Source organism: Nelumbo lutea, chromosome 7, assembly GCF_056320005.1.
Source record: "Nelumbo lutea isolate HS-2025 chromosome 7, American lotus-T2T, whole genome shotgun sequence".
NCBI classification, from domain to species: domain Eukaryota; kingdom Viridiplantae; phylum Streptophyta; class Magnoliopsida; order Proteales; family Nelumbonaceae; genus Nelumbo; species Nelumbo lutea.
The window spans coordinates 1,773,395-1,790,494 of NC_142690.1; the positions used below are offsets into that span (position 1 = coordinate 1,773,395).

At 34.7% G+C, this 17,100-nt stretch overlaps 2 long non-coding RNA genes across 2 annotated transcripts; both read left to right on the forward strand.

The window, feature by feature from the left end:
• The first annotated feature begins 2,673 nt into the window (after positions 1-2,673).
• On the forward strand, positions 2,674-3,797 carry LOC148844568 (uncharacterized). The gene is made up of 2 exons (XR_016101770.1): positions 2,674-2,859; positions 3,018-3,797. It is a non-coding gene; the product is annotated as an uncharacterized LOC148844568 (long non-coding RNA).
• Positions 3,798-9,182: 5,385 nt separating this feature from the next.
• On the forward strand, positions 9,183-10,290 carry LOC148844569 (uncharacterized). The gene is made up of 2 exons (XR_016101853.1): positions 9,183-9,380; positions 9,519-10,290. It is a non-coding gene; the product is annotated as an uncharacterized LOC148844569 (long non-coding RNA).
• The last annotated feature ends 6,810 nt before the right edge of the window (positions 10,291-17,100 follow it).

Consider the following 17,100-nt stretch of genomic DNA (forward strand, 5'->3'; position numbering starts at 1 on the left):
TATATTCCAGCACTTTGCCCCTGTTGTTAGCATTTTGCTAATTAATTTCATGGAATATTTTATTAAACCTTTCTAACACCTCAAATTACCCTTATGCTAGTTAAGGAGATCATTTTTCCTTTTTTTTTTTTTTTAATTTAGTTTTTCTAAAATCCTAATTCATACACATATGTAATTTGTCTCAATTTTATTTCAACAGAGTTCAACTTGAGAACACCTTGAAATTGAATTGTGCCTTAGAATGGTTATTTTAACAAATTTGATATTTGTTGTTGTGAACCCATATGATCTCAAATGAGAAACTTCATAGTTTTATTTTCAGCATCAACCCCGTTAAGGCGTTAACAAATTTAATAAAGACCCCCTGCACTTTTTTTTTTTTTTGCACTTCGGCCATTAGACAAAAGCCCCCTCCATTAGGCGACCGAATCAGCAGCGCCCTCCATTAGCGTTGCATCAATTGACTTCAAAAAAGATTCTCATTTATTTTATCAGATTTATCCTTTTCTAATTAAAATTATTTTTAAATACCTAAAATATTCTTTTTTAATTTATTTTATCAGCACGCTTATCCAGTTCTCTCCATTAAGAATGCATGGTTCACCGGGTGTATTAGTGCGCTACAACTGTTCTTGTTGCAATTATTGCTAGCATAAAAAGACTTGACTCAGGAATCACGGTGCAATTTTATGCATGTGGGTCAATAAAGTTTTTGTTGTTTTCTCCGTTTCATTTACCAAACGCCACTCACTCACTTGTCTTTTGCGTTTGGTTGCCAAAGCTTAATTAATTTTTCTCTTTTTTTTTTGTCACTGTATGTAGAAAAGATCTGCTAATAAATTATAAACCATGAATCATGATCCTCGATGATGTATTATTGCGCAGATTGTTGGAACGGGTGGTCATAGGCCCTCGATTTGGAATACTCAACGTGTAGAAGAATCCACTGGCCATGTGAAAAGCCACACGTTGATGGAGTAGCTTAATGATATCATCCCTGTGAACACACTACAACACACACCAATTATAATTTTTGTTATATATTATTATTTATTTTCTAGTAAAATTAAATTTGTTTTCTATAAACTGTTTTTGACTTGTTCACAGGGTGGTTATTGGGTCTAAGTTGGATCCATTTCAGCCTTTGTCTAAATCAGCACGAGAATGTTTGGCTTAGAATGGGCTGAGTGATCATGTGGTTTAAAACCATGATCATTGAGACACTTGTCTCAATCCGAAGGGGTAGAACAAGATTTCTCCGGCAGGCTGGCTGTATGAACATGCATGCAGCTAGCTAGGGAGATCGATCCCTTCTTTTTCACAAAAGCCATTAACAGTGTTAATCAGAATGATTGAAGACCCATGGCCACATTAAGAGCTAAGGTTGCAAATTAAATGGATCAAATCGAATCAATGTAAATCAAAATTTGATTCTTTTATCTTCTAATTCAAATTAGATCCTACGGCGACGTATTTATCAGCTTTGCATCAAAATTGAATTACAATTGGATGTTGAGTGGTGTTAATAAATTAAACCAAAAATAATCAAAATATTAAATATTACTAATAACTTTGATTGTATAAAATGAATTGAAAATAACTAGTACAAGATTCATATTAAGATCACCCTTAGTCGATCAGATCGAATTCCCATTCGAATTTGGAGAAATGAATACTGCTTGCAGCCAATCCAGGTGGAATTTTAATTAATTTGTAGAAAGTAGTGGTCTGGACATTATTCCACATTCATTTTAGTGTGACTTTCAGGCATGATGAACAATTATGTATGTATGTATATATGTATGTATGTGTATTTTCTCATATCACCATATATGAGGAATCTCATTGACAAAAATGATTAAACTTCACCCCATCCTAAATACAATCTCTATGAACCATACATCAGTTGTGAATTATTTGTAAATTACATAAGATACACTAGGGTTGCTGCCACCTGCCATGAAGCTTCAAAACAACATTTTTGGGGTAAGTTTTGCTGCACCCAACCAATATGTCACTTCATATAATTCAAGGTGGGGGTCATTACAATATATCAAAAATAGAGAACTAACTAGGGTTATGTGAATAAGCTTGAAAACAGCCAAGCTTAAGCATGTATACATGTTTCAATTATAATAAACACCCTCAAATACCTGTATTGATACCAAATACATGCATCCAGTTTCTGCATTGAGATGGTTTCCTGAAAAAAAGATAAGCCACTTATAGCTAGATAGCATTCATGAAACATTATCGATCCGACCAGTTAACATTATGAAATTGGAGTCCCGCACGCCAGTTTTGACCGTGACCGGATTTCCCACACACACGATAAAACATTCCAACTGTGTATTGGAAATGTCCTAAGATGTACATGTGGGGCGCATATGTGAATTCCATACTCACTCTCTAAACAATCAAAGCTCATCAAAGTTTACAGCATAGCTGAACTCGTGATGAGATCAGCTTCCGTCAGGACAAGTCCATATCCACACCTTTTCCATCAAATATATATATATATATATATATATATACATACATGGCTTCTTACCATTGGTTATTGTAAAATGAACTCCATGATGATTGATGATGGAGTGCCTTTCATTCACCAGTAGGAATAATCCATTTTATTTATAACCATGCAAACGTATATGCTCTTCAATTCCCAAGTCCCAGCTGAGAAATATACAGCAAGACTACTACTACTTAGCACAGCAATTGTGCACACATCACTCCTGTGATCTCTCTCGTTTTATTTAGTTTCATCAATATAATAATGGCTCCATTGGTTATCACCACCAACTCCTCTCAAATGCTCCACCCGATGAATCCCAACAATCAACAGATCAAAACTGCTACGTGAGTAGTTCATTTTGCTTTTCTATTAATGCTGTTCTCTAGATCTTCTTTTTATATATTCATTCCATTCATCAAGTAATATATCCTTCTAATTAATGTGTGTCGTCACATATCTATCTTAATCTCACAAAATTGGTTTCATTAATTTTATTTCACAGCGGAAATAGCATCTGGAAACCCAGAAGCAGAAGCCGCAGAATCCCTCCTTCTCAGATCAATAATGTTGTTCTCAAGGCAGCTGCACTTAAGAAATCGCCGACAAGACCTGCAAGCTCTACTTCTGGGAGCAAAATGATTGTTCCACAGCCCAAATCCATTTCCTATCTTCACGCTGACATTCTTCTCCAGAAGACACAGAAACCGAAACGAAATCCAGGCAAAGTTCCTCAAATCAACCATGAACAAATTGACAAGGAGATAAACAAGAACACTAATCCTGTCTCTGATCCTCAGACCAGCAGCAAGGATGCTCACAAGTCCCAACCACACATCCAAAAGCGTGGCGATCAACTGGGCCGAACCCATCAATATTAATATACATCCTGCAGAGAGAAGGGACCCTTTCTCTTTCTCAGACCAGAGACTTCTCATGGCCGAACCCAAGAGAAAGGCCCCTATAAAGCTACCTGCTATATGCATACATAATGCATGGTGGACTTATATATATGTTGTGTGCTCCTCTATATATAATTAGACAGTTAGATATATATAGCTCTACTAATTAGCTAGTTTCTAGCCATCTGTGTGGACTTGGTGCTCTATCCCTTTCCAAACTTTCCACTATTTTAAGAGAACTCTATCTACTTCTAGTTTGCCTCTGCAAAAGCTCTAGGATCTTCTATCAGATAATAAATGTTCTCTTTTCTATGTAAAAAACTCTGGGTTGGAATGAAGTTGTATTGTGAAGCTTTAATTTGACATCGATGTCTACTACTCCATTACGTTCCTATAGATTTGTCACAATTAAGAATCAACTGCGATCGAACATCATCATGATCATGAAGAAAAGTTGACTTAAACAGAACAGACTTCAATTTGTATTTAACTAACTATATATAATATAGGAAATTTACTGGAATCTAGAATCACAAACAACGGTTTAATTATTTGATTCTTTCTTTTGGATCCTTGTGGTCGTTTGACGAGGCATTTATGGTATACAACCAAGTTCATTACAATGGTAGACGTAGGTTACTACGTTCTGAAATTTATTGAACCAGCGGCGGGGGACCTCCTACCATTGATGATGAAGGTAGCTCGTCATCCCCAAGAAGATTCATTTGCGAGCTGCTGTGTTTTCACTTCAACTTCCCGATTATGAATCAAGCCTTGCTTGGAGCTACGTACCGCTCGTTTGGCAATTTAAATAAACTCAATTAATACACCGAGTTGGCGCAGTTGTGGTTGTCACAGTAGGAGATACATTCTACCATGGTTTCAAGAGCTTACATTATATATATATATATATATAACGATATTCCTTGTGGTGGTGACTGGTGAGTGAAGAAGAAATTAAGAAACTCTGAATTCAGTTACTTTCAGCAATTCTGTGCACCCTTGATGGATATCTTGGGGAGGGGATCGAAATTATTTTTGTTCTTAATAAGGCTTAGTTTGGGAAGAACAAAAAATACAAATATGCATGTATAGTGAAAAGCCTTGTACATGATATTTCTAAACTTTTGTATTTGCATTGTACATATTTGTATTTATATTCCTTCCAAAACGAGCCTAAGATTAATTTGGAAAGAATACAAATATAAATACAAATACAATACAAATGCATACAAAATAATGCAAAGACAAGGTTTTACACTCTAGATATATTTGTGTTTGTACTCCTTCCGAACTGAGCCTAAAGAGCTATTTGTGAAGGTAAACATTATAGAAGTTTATGAGTAAATATTTTAAATGACTTCTCCAACAAGTCATTTATAGAAGAGTTTGGGATGTTTTTCTAGGGATCATTTGTTTATTTCTTTTATTATTTGAGTTATAACTCAACCCCATATAAGATTTTTAAGTATTAGCTAGGAATCAAGGTTTTGAGAAATCAACCCGTTGGGTGCTTTCTAGGGGTGTCCATAAAAAACCAAAAAAAAAAGAAAAAACAAATAAACTGAACTGAAAAATGTGGTTAACAGAACCGACCAGTATATATTTATATGTATATTATATATTTTTAATATATATCGCATATTATTTGTATATTATATATAAATATATATGCATTACTTATTTAAATAATATACATATATTATATTTATAATTATCTATTTATAACTGAAACCAATCAATCAGTTAACCGGTGGTACCGGTTCAATTTTCGATTTGGAAAAATTAAAAAACTGATAAAACTGATTCTGTTTGAAAAAAAAAAAGAAAAATAACTATGATTCGGTTAACTGAATCGTAGACACCCCTGCTTTCTAATTCTTAACCATGCTATCTTCAAAATCATGCAAAAGTCCTAGTCTTGACGAGTTGGGAAGTCATCGCTTATGAATATGTGATGCTTGGTTTTTCTCCTCTATTGTGGAGTTATAGTCATATAATTAAAGAATGTCATCGTTGTGTTGAGCAACTATGCTGTTTTTTATCCAAAAAAAAAAAAAAAAAAAGAAAGAAAGAAAGAAAGAAAGAGTATTCAAGAATTCAATTGAGGGTGAGATCCGTCCGAATACAATTGAGAGAGGTAGCTTGCCCAGTAGTTTTTGCTTGGGTAGCAGCTATTAACTACCCAATAAGGCTTAATAATATGAATTTTAACTCGGCATTTAAGGGAGTGTACCATGATACGATTTAATGCTTTTGTTTTCATCTGTTTTTTTTTTTTTTTAATTGCCACACCGGGAGAGAAAACAAAAACACATTCTTGAACCGTATTTTTGTTTCCCAAAGCAAAATCAATGTGGTTTTATGTAAAATAAACAATTTATGTTTATGTTTTTGAAACCATCAAAATGATGGTTTTCAAAAACGAAAAAAAAAAGGTTTGTAATATTGATATCATATTTATTTTAGGAAGAATTACGAATATGATTTATAAATATCATATGATATATGAAACACAATATTATGAAAACTGTTCTAATCAGAAACATAACTCAAGATCAATGTTAATTTCAGTTTTGAAAACAAAAGGCACATATATAATCAAACATTAGGCTAGGCACATGGAGTTTACAATATTCAATTATTTTTATCCTAAGATGCTAGACACACGTTTTTAAATAGGTATAAACTTGCAGATATGGTTATGATGCATGTACCTATAGACTTGTTTATGAGTTAGGTTTGGGTTTGACTTTTGTCAAAATTCTAATGAAACTGGTTTAAAACCTAAACCCAAAACAGTATAGAGTTGAGCCTAAAACCCAATCCATAAACAGGTCTAGATACAAAAGATATTAAAAATGTTGGAAGGCACCGTATTTATAAACGGGTCTGGTGAAACAATAGAGCTAGGATTGTGTCTATCTGGTAGAACTGTTCTTGTTGCATTTGTTTATAACAAACATAAAACAGGCCCTAAAGATATGTGGGTCAATAATAAAATGTTTTTTGTTGTATTGACTTGGATGAAGTAGTGCCTTTCTATTTCACTCAACAAAATTCAGTCATCATTCAATGTTTTTAGCCCTGAACTGGACGTAGTGATGTTAAAGTGGGGCCACAATAATTCCTCAAAAGCCGTGATTTCATACATTTTACTATGAAAATGTTGATAGGTTGTTGGAACGTATTTTATTGACAGGTGATCCGGACCCCAATCCACTAGCCATTGTGTGAACTTGCAGATAAGGAGATTGTTTCTTTTGAGATAAGATGTTTTTCATAATAACCATTAAAGGTTCAATAATGTTTGAAGGGTTCAATTATGGTATAGAAAAGATATGATATCCCAAAAACAAATTACAAATAAACTGAAATCATAAAAGTGGTAATGAATCAGGTGTCATTTATCAAAATTTATGGATAAGTTTTGATTGGTCAAAACTCTTTCCTGCATCATTGATTTTCCCATGTTTAAAAACTCATGGCCAATAAAGAGGTGGGGCTGCAAATGGATCAAATAATAAATCAATAATCAAAAAAGCGAATTTGGACTCCTTTTTATTCTATTTCAGATTGGATCTTATCTATATCAGGTTTACATCATACATGAATTTTGAATTGTAATGGGATTTTGAGGGGAATTAATATATAATAAAAAAAATATGAAATTGTGATAAAAAATGAATTAATAATGACCTTGGTATTATATTCTATGAACAAAATGAATCGAAAATAACTTGTATATATGAAGGGAAAACCTGTTCTGGGCTCAGTTATCTCTGTACTCCTTCCAAACTGAGCATTTGTAATTTTAATGAAATCTTACTTTTATCTAACCCAAAAAAAAAAAAAACTTGTATGAAAATTGAACCTATGACACTAGTAAAAATGTTACATTCAAAACAATTTTACAAATAAATACAATATAGATATATGATACATACATAATACATAAATATAGTGAATCGAATTGAATTGTTATCATATATATCACACAGGATGGATTCATATTTGATATCCAATTATCAATAGATGGAATTGGATGACCATTAATCATATTGAAATCCAATTCAAAATTGGCTAAATAAAAACTGCTTGCAGCCAATCCAGGTACGAAGTAGGCAAGCGGCATTTTAATTTGCACAAAATGATCTAGACATTCTACATTCTATCCGATTAATCTGACTCTGAAGGCTGGTCTGTTGGGATTATCTTTCTAATTTTTTCTTCAAGTGTTCTGGACCAATTCATATAAACTGATATAAAGAGTTACTTTAGCTAGAATGATTACACTTCACTCTCCCTAGAGTAAAGCTGATATGAGTTTTAAAATTATCTTAAAATCCAACCTCTATGAGCCACACCTCGGGACATGTATTTTATAATTTGTCCGCTTGTGATGTCAGTCCTCATGAACTGAGAAGCTGGCATTTTTTATTGATAGAATTGATTTAACATTTCAACAAACAGTCTCCCATGCATGCATTTTAAAGACAAGGGTAAATTGCAGACTAATACTTTGTACTTCGGGGGTGGTTCCATTTTATTACCTGAATTTGAAAAAAAAAAAAAACTATTAATTTAGTACTCGTCTTTAGCGTTCTGGTAGTTATTTGACACACATGATATTACACGTAATTTGTAACATTTTAAAATTCCAAATTTACCCTTTAGAAGAAGAAGATGCTATTCATTGGCTCTTCTTCCTTGAGACTAAACCAGATCAAGTAGCGATGAACAGAGTCCTAATTCATCGTTGCTTACATCCATTATTAGAAAAATATTTCTTCAGGGATTTTATTATGTTTTCATCTCTTGTCATTTTCAATAAATAAACTTATTAAAAAACAAAAAAAAAAAAAACAGAATTTATTCATTAATCAAGAGGGCCATTAACAATAGAAAAAAAGAAAGAAAGAAAAAGAATAACATGTTGTTCTCTGATAACTACCTCGAGAGACGGTCTTCTTTGAATATGAGATTGTAAAGAGATGAGAGAAAACAACAGCAAGAGAGGCTTTGTATGGGAGAGAAAAAAAAAAGAATTAGGATAAAATGAATTCAATATGGTTGGTTGATAATGAAAATTAAATGACACGTAAGGGCATTTTACATGCCACTTAATTTGCAATTTACCCCAATTATAAACAGCCTCAAATAATATTATATATAAGTCAATTTATATTAATCAACCCAAAACGTTGGAGGTATAAATATCAAAGGTGCCAAACACATCCCAACATTTCCGTGAAAAACATTAGCATTGCCATGAAACATTATTTTTGGGCCAAGCAAATTAAAGTCCGGCCGGTTAACAAAATGATTTTGGAGTCCTGCCCAGCCGCCAGCTCTGACCATGATCAGATCGAATTCTGATCAGCTGGCACCTATCATCAGACACTCCCAACTTGTCCCAACCCGCCACTGCAACTCACATTGGGAACATCTCCTCTCCTCATGAATGACAAAGGGATATGCTCCCAATGTACGGCTGCAATAACTTGTTGGGAGCGTTTCTGTGGTTACCCATACCATATATATCACATAGACGTACTAAACAATGAAAATTGATAAAAAAAAGTTTAAAGGGATTAGTGTGATAGTACCCAATCCACTTTCACGCTTTAAAGTTGAATGTAATTGATCATTACATGCCTTCTTTTCATTGGTTAGTGTAAAATGAACTCCATGATTGATCAGGGAGTGCCTTTCAGGCTTTCATTCACCACTCAATTGTGAAGGAATCCATCTTATTATTTATAAGCATGCATGTGTCTATGCGCTCCCCAAGTCCCAACTGAGAAACACAGCAAGACTTAGCACAGAAATATTGTGCATACATCTCAGTACTCCTGATCTATTATTTCCTTTTCATCAATAATGGCTCAATTGGTGATCACCAACAACTCCTCTCAAATGCTCCACCTGATGAAGCCCAACAATCAACAGATCAAAACAGCCGCGTAACTAGTTCATTTTGCTTTTTTAATGCTGTTCTCTCTTCTTTTTATTCATTTCAATTCATCAAGTAGAAGTTATCTTTTCTAAGTAGTGTGTGTCGCATAGTTTTAATCTCACAAAATTGCTTTCAATAATTACAGAGGAAGAGGAATTGGCACCTGGAAACCCAGAAACAGAAGCCCTCCTTCTCAGATCAATGTTGTTCTCAAGGCAGCTGCATTTAAGAAATGGTCGATGATAAGTCCTGCAAGCTCCACCAATTGTCGGAGCAACATGACTGTTCCAGAGCAGCCCGAATCCATCATTTCCTATCTTCAGGCTGCTGACGTTCTTCTCAAAGTAGAAGCAAGCCCACCGCCAGTGGATATTGGCAGTGGTAGTCAAACCAACAGAAACAATCCCACTGTTAGACCCAAGGAGTTATCAACCAAAGAAAATGACAAAGTGAACAACAAGGAACTCAAGGATAAAACAAAGCGGAAAAACTAATCCTTCCTCTGCTCGTCAGACCATGCAAGGATCGATCGATGTGACCAATTAATTATAAGTATACACATCCAGAGAAGGGAACCACCGAGTTCTCATGGCCAAATCCATGAGAAAGGCCGCTAGCTAGCTATATGCATGGTGGACTTATATATATGTTGTGCTCCTCTACTATATATAATTAGTAATTAGACAGAATATATATATATATATATATATATATATAGCTCTACTAATTAATTAGCTAGTTTCTAGCCCATCTATGTGGACTTTCTACTGTTTTAAGACAACTCTACTTCTTGTTTGTATGCAGTGTGTATATCAAGAAAGCACTAGCTTGTCTGTGTTTGTATTGGGATTGGAATTTAATTGTTTTGAAGCTGTGTTTAATAAAAATTCGGAAAAATTAATATGGGCTTTCCAAAATCCAAACGCCCAGATCACTATTCAAATATGAAGTTAGTTATTTTGAGTAACTTCTCTGAAACCTCGATATTCAACCACTACATAACACACCCCAAACGGGCTATCAATATACCGAATTGGCAGTGGTGGATATACAGCATTGAAGATACCTGTTATACGTAACGGTGGTCTGAGAACTGTGATGTGAAGGAAGTCTGAGTTCAGTTGCTTCGGCCAAATATCTGCAAGTGAACAAGGCCTGTGCAAGTGCAACCAGTCTAATAAATCGTCCACAGTACTTTTTACTGGAAATACTGGATCAATCATTCATATTATCCTCACGTGGGTTTTGGTAAACTATTTAGGAATCTTTCTGTTGAAAAGTACGAGTGTAATCCTGTAATTTTCCTTTATGTTGTTTTATGTGGGTTGTCTTGAGAGTTGGGAGTTGGTAAAAGTGAAATACTTTATATTTCTTGTCATCCGAAACATTTTGTAAGAGAGCTCAAGAAGCTAAGAACAAGTAAACCCAGAATTCTACGTGAGCTTTCTTTTCATCTTCTCTTCTTTAGATTCTTTTGGTTCTCCCTTTGATCCATTCAGCCGTTCAAAACTAAAACTAAAACCTTTCATGGCATCAAGTTCCAACAGCTCTCCAGTACATCCTTTTCAAAAATTTTCACTTCCTATTTTTTATGGATAAAACTATGATTATTGGAGCATACAAATGAAGACATTTTTCATCTCCAAGGAGATTTGAGAGCTGGTAGAAAAAGGATACGAAAACCAGAAAATCGTTAGCAACTTGCAACATGCACTAAAGACAAGAAGAAGTACAAAGAAAATAGGAAAGGTGATGCTAGAGCCCTGTACCATATTCAACAAGCAGTAAATAAAACAATCTTTCCAAAAATCATGGCTGCCAAAAGCTCAAAAGAAGCATGGGATATTCTCAAGAAAGAGTTTCAGGGCACCGAAAATGTAAAGTTTATAAAACTTTAAACTCTTTGGAAAGATTTTGATAATATTATGATGAAAGAAAGTGAATCTGTTCAAGAGTTCTTTTCTAGAATTGCTGGTATTGTAAATCAAATAAGGACTTATGGAGATGTTATCTCAGATGAAAAAATTGTGAAAAAAGTTTTGAGGAGTTTATCAGTTAAATTTGACCATGTGGTGGCTGTCATTAAAGAAGCCAAAGATTTGACTAAACTATCCATTCATGAGGTAATGAGTTCACTTGAAACTCATGAGGATAGAATGAAAAAGTTTTCATCTTCTTTACCGGAGTAAGCTTTTCAGTCCAAATTCACCATTGCAAAGAAGAAAAAGAAAAATGGTGAAAAAGAAACTCCAAGAGAATGGTCACATCAAGGCAAAGGAAGAGGACAAGGAAGAGGTAGAACGTATGGAAGTGGAAGAGGTGAAAAGCAAAACAATGGTTGTTTTATTTGCAAGAAAGACAACCATTTGCCCCAAAACCGTTTCTTTAGATGTAAAAGATGCAAAAATCATGTTCATGCTCCAAAGGATTGCAGATTTAAGGAGAAAGAACAACCCCACTATATTGAAAATGATGATTCAGAAAATCATCTATTTTACTCTTGTATGAACACCCAACAAGAGACAAAAGAAGTTTGGTATTTGGATAGTGGCTGTAGTAATCACAAAACGGGAAACAAAGAATATTTTCTGGAGCTGAATGAACATGTAAACTCTCAAGTGAAACTTGGAGATGGCAAACTCCAAAGTGTTGAAGGAAATGGAGTTGTTGCAGTCCAAACTAAGAAAGGTGATTTTAAACTCATCTCAGATGTTCTTTATGTTTCCCGTTTGACTCATTCTTAGTGCTGGACAACTTATACAAAAAGGTTATGGGGTGCATTTTGACAATGATGAATGTGTAGTAACCGATAAGAAGAAAAGGCAAATCATTGTTAGAGTAAAAATGGTTGCTAATAAAGTGTTTCCATTAACCATGTCCTATGATGTGAACTATGGGATGAAGAGTGAGAAGTTGGACGAGTCCATGTTATGGCACTTGAGATATGGACACTTAAATTTCAGAAGTCTTTCTTTGTTAAATCATAAGAATATGATGATTGGACTTCTTCAAATTGATAGAGAACACAAAGTATGTGAAGGTTGCGTCTATGGGAAGCATCATAGACTACCATTTTCAAAGAGATCATGGCATTCAAAGGCACCATTGGAATTGGTCCATGCTGACATTTGTGTTCCCATGATGACACCTTCCTTTAACAACAAGAGGTACTTTCTTCTCTTTGTTGATGATTTTACTAGATTGATGTGTGTATATTTCTTAGATGCAAAATCACAAGCATTGCCTACTTTTATTCAATTCAAAGCTTTAGTTGAAAAGCAAAGTGATCACAAATTAAAAGCTTTGAGGACGAATAGAGAAAAAGAGTTTACATGGAGAGAATTTGGGAAGTTTTGTAAAGAACAAGACATCAAAAGAGAATTGACAGTAAGACATACCCCACAACAAAATGGGGTAGTTGAAAGAAGAAATAGAACTATTGTAGAAATGGCAAGAAGCATGATGCAAGGTAAAAATCTTCCCAAAATTTTTTGAGCTGAAGTGGTTCATACTGCTGTCCATATCTTAAATTTCTCTCCCACTAAAGACGTGCAATTTGAAGCATGGCACAAAAGAAAAAACTTGTTGTTAGCTCATTTAAAGTGTTTGGATGCATTGCTTATGCTCACATTTCCTCAAAGAAGAAAGAAAAGTTTGATGACAAAGGTGAGAAATGTATCTTCATTTCTTACAGTGGTGAATCCAAAGGTTATAGATTGTTGAATCCAACTACAAATGAGTTGGTAATTTCAAGAGATGTAATATTTGATGAAGAGGGGGCATGGAGGGGCATGGAACTTTGAAGAAAATTCTCCACAAACAAAAAAAATATGTTGTAGAAGAGGAAGAATAAATGATGCCCAATGACCATGAGTATGAAACAACTACATCAAATTCAAGGCCATCAAACTTAAGAAGATCAAGCTCAACAAGTTTCAATCCAAGAATGGATCCATCAAGTTCAAGAAGCCAAGATCCACGGCAAGTAAGCCTAAGTGATGTAGATTCGGATACTCCACCAAGAAAAGTACGTCCACTTCCAAAAATCTTTGATCCATATGATGTTGCATTTCTTGCATTAAAAATACAGAAATTTGAAGAAGCCTCAAAAGAAGAAGTTTGGGTGAAAGCTATGGATGAAAAAATTGAAATGATAGAGAAGAACAAGATGGATCAATCCAAAAGTACAAAGCAAGATTAGTGGTGAAAGGCTATGCCCAACAGCCGGGGGTAGTTTTCCATGAGACTTTTGCATCAATTGCAAGAATGGAAATAATCAAAATTGTGCTTGCACTTGCTGCTCAACTAAAACTGCAAGTGTTTCAATTTGATGTAAAATCAGCCTTCCTAAATGGAGATTTAGAAGAGGAAGTTTATCTTGAACAACTACAAGGATATGTGATAAAAGGAAAGGAGGAGAAGGTTTGCAAGATTCAAAAAGCTTTATATGGCCTAAAACAAGAACCTCGGGCATGGAATAGCAAGATTGATAAATATTTCCATAAGAATGGATTTGAAAAAAGTCCAAATGAACCATCACTCTATGTCAAGAAAGAATGTATGCATGATTTCATCATTGTTTGCCTTTATGTTGATGATTTGATTTATACAAGTAATAGCCCAAAATTGTTGAATGAGTTCAAATCAGCAATAACTAAGGAATATGAAATGACTGATTTGGAGGAGAAGGTTTGCAAGATTCAAAAAGCTTTATATGGCCTAAAATAAGAACCTCGGGCATGGAATAGCAAGATTGATAAATATTTCCGTAAAAATGGATTTGAAAAAAGTCCAAATGAGCCATCACTCTATGTCAAGAAAGAATGTATGCATGATTTCATCATTGTTTGCCTTTATGTTGATGATTTGATTTATACAAGTAATAACCCAAAATTGTTGAATGAGTTCAAATCAACAATAACTAAGGAATATGAAATGATTGATTTGGAGTTAATGAGATACTTTTGGAGATTCAAGTGAAGCAAAGAAATGGTGAAATTTTTATGTCCCAAGAGAACTATGTTGATGATTTGTTAAAAAGATTTCATATGTCAACCTGTAAACCCCTAGCTACTCCTATGGTTGTCAATGAAAAGTTGTCAAAGGAGGATGGAGCAGAATTAGTAGATGCATCAATCTACATAAGCCTTATTGGTTCCTTGATTTATCTCACCAATACAAGGCCAAATATTGTTCTTGTTGTGAGCATTGTTTCAAGATACATGAACAAGCCAAATAAGGTTCATTTTGGAGCAACAAAGAGAATACTCAGATATGTGAAAGGAACCAAGAACTTTGGGTTGAAATATAAAAGTGAAAATGACTGCAAGCTGGTTAGATTTTCAGATAGTGATTGGGCTGGTTTCATAAATGACCGAAAAAAACATATTTGGATATGTTTTCTCCTTGGGAAATAAAATGATCTCATGGTCATCAAAGAAGCAAAATACTGTGGCACTATCTTCAATTGAAGCAGAACACATTTCAGCCACTAGTGCATCTTGTGATGCAATTTGGCTTGGAAGACTTTTGAAATACTTTCAATTTGTGCAAGATGACCCAAATACAATCTACTGTGACAACACTCCAGCTATTGCAATGACAAAATCCAATTTTTCATGAAAGAAAAAAACACATTGAGCTGAGACACCACTTCACCAGAGAGTTAACTGAGAAAGGAGAGATCGAATTGAAGTTCATCAAGACTAAAGATCAAGTTGTTGATATCTTCACGCCCCTAGCTTCTGAAAAGTTTCTAAATTTTAGATCTCTAATGAAAATTACAAATTAAGAGGGGGTGTTGAAAAGTAAGAGTGGTAATTCTATAATTTTCCTTTATGTTTTGTCTTTTGTATTAAGTGGGTTGTCTTGGGAGTTGGTAGCTGAAAAGTCTTGAGTGTAAAACTGAAACTACTTTATATTTCTTGTCATCTAAAACATTTTGTTAGACAGCTCAAGAAGGTAAGAACAAGTAAACCCAGAATTCTACGTGATCTTTCTTTTCATCTTCTCTTCTTCAAATTCTTTTGGTTCTTCCTTTGTTTTTTTCACCACCACACTTCCCTTGCTCCAACAAACTTTCAAACATGAATCAGATATATAGACACTTTGGTTTAAACAGTTCACTAAATCAGGTTCCAACACCCTACCAATGTGATCTGACACCACATATCTCACCATCATAATAAATCCGAACTCTTTACTAATTACTACCGGCTTTCATCCTTACCAGAAGTTCAAGGTTCCCTCCTTGGATGCAAATTGGTTGGTGTACACCTGGGTCAGACCGGATGAACCGCACTACACCGACCAAAGCATTTAAACCCAATCATACCAATCGGATCTCACCAAGCTGGCCCAAGCATTAAAGCGCTGACTAAAGGCAATGAGGGTCTCTCTTTCTCTCTTTCTCACTTTTGGGCTGTTACTCAAATTAGGACCCTTCACATTCTCGGGTAGAGGGGGTGGGGAACTTTTAGTTGGTGACTTCGTCTGAGATGGAGACATGACAATACAAGGTGGGTTTAAAGGTAATATGTAAATTACAATAAAAGAATCCCTTTCAAGTGAATAACCCCATCTTGTTTGGTTGCTAAGAAAACAAGGAATAAAAAGAACTGAAATTATAGAAGAAAAATAAGAAATATATAAAAGAAAGATTTTCTTTAGAAGAATTTACCTCCCTATTTTGTCTTGATTTCCTCACTTTTATGACTGATACACTTTCTTGGATTTTGAGAGGGGGAAAGTTTGTTAATGGGATTTTAGTTCTCATTGACCAAGAAACTCATGTTCTTTTTTCAGAAGTGATACCCATCTCCCACTTTCACACTTGAGGAAAGTTGCTAACACTTGGATAAGACAAAATTGCCCATTTCAATAATGACTTTTTACAACTAAAATGATCATTGCCTTTTTTACCTAGGAAATAAAAGAACATGAGTAAATGCATTTACCCAACAAGTGTTTCCTCAGAAATATTTAACTGGGTAAACAACTCCCCAAAAAATGAATGGGACATTGGTTTTAAAGTGAATTTATTTTAGATTTTCCTGTCCCTTCATTTATGCCTTGACTTAGGCTATGTTTGGTTTGAAACCAAAAATTGAAGGAATTTTGTGAAAATTCCTTTAGAAATTTTCTTCAACTTTCTGAGATGAGGGGTAATTTGGCCCGTTGGTACACAGACACATGGAGCAACCTGATGCTTAAATGACAGTTCAACATTTCCGTAGGCCAGGTCAGCTCAGGGACCTCAGCTAAGACCGAGGTCCAAACAGCTTGCAGTGTCCCAGCCTGTCAAGGTACCACATAGACCTCTTCTAGAAGCTCGCCAGCCGTCTCCGATCTTTCCGAGATCACCACCAAATGCCAAACCACACTGCGTTTAGCATGATATTGGGCTAAGTAGAAGATCCTCTCTCCTCTGGCCAAGTACAAGACACATCACGTTTCCACAATGCAAGCACTCTTGAAGATTAGTTAAGATAAATACCATCTACAGACTAGAGGAAAGCACCAATAACAACGTGATTTGTTACAAGGAACAGATTAATTTGCAGTAGGAAATTATTTAACAATGATAAACCACTGAACATGGCAGAATCGCGGAGCAGGATTCGTGAAACCGAACGTAGCGGATTAATTGCATTACCATCTGATATAGTATTTAACCTTTTTTTGCTTTGGTTTACGAGGAGAGAGAGAATGTACAGAGATCCAACATA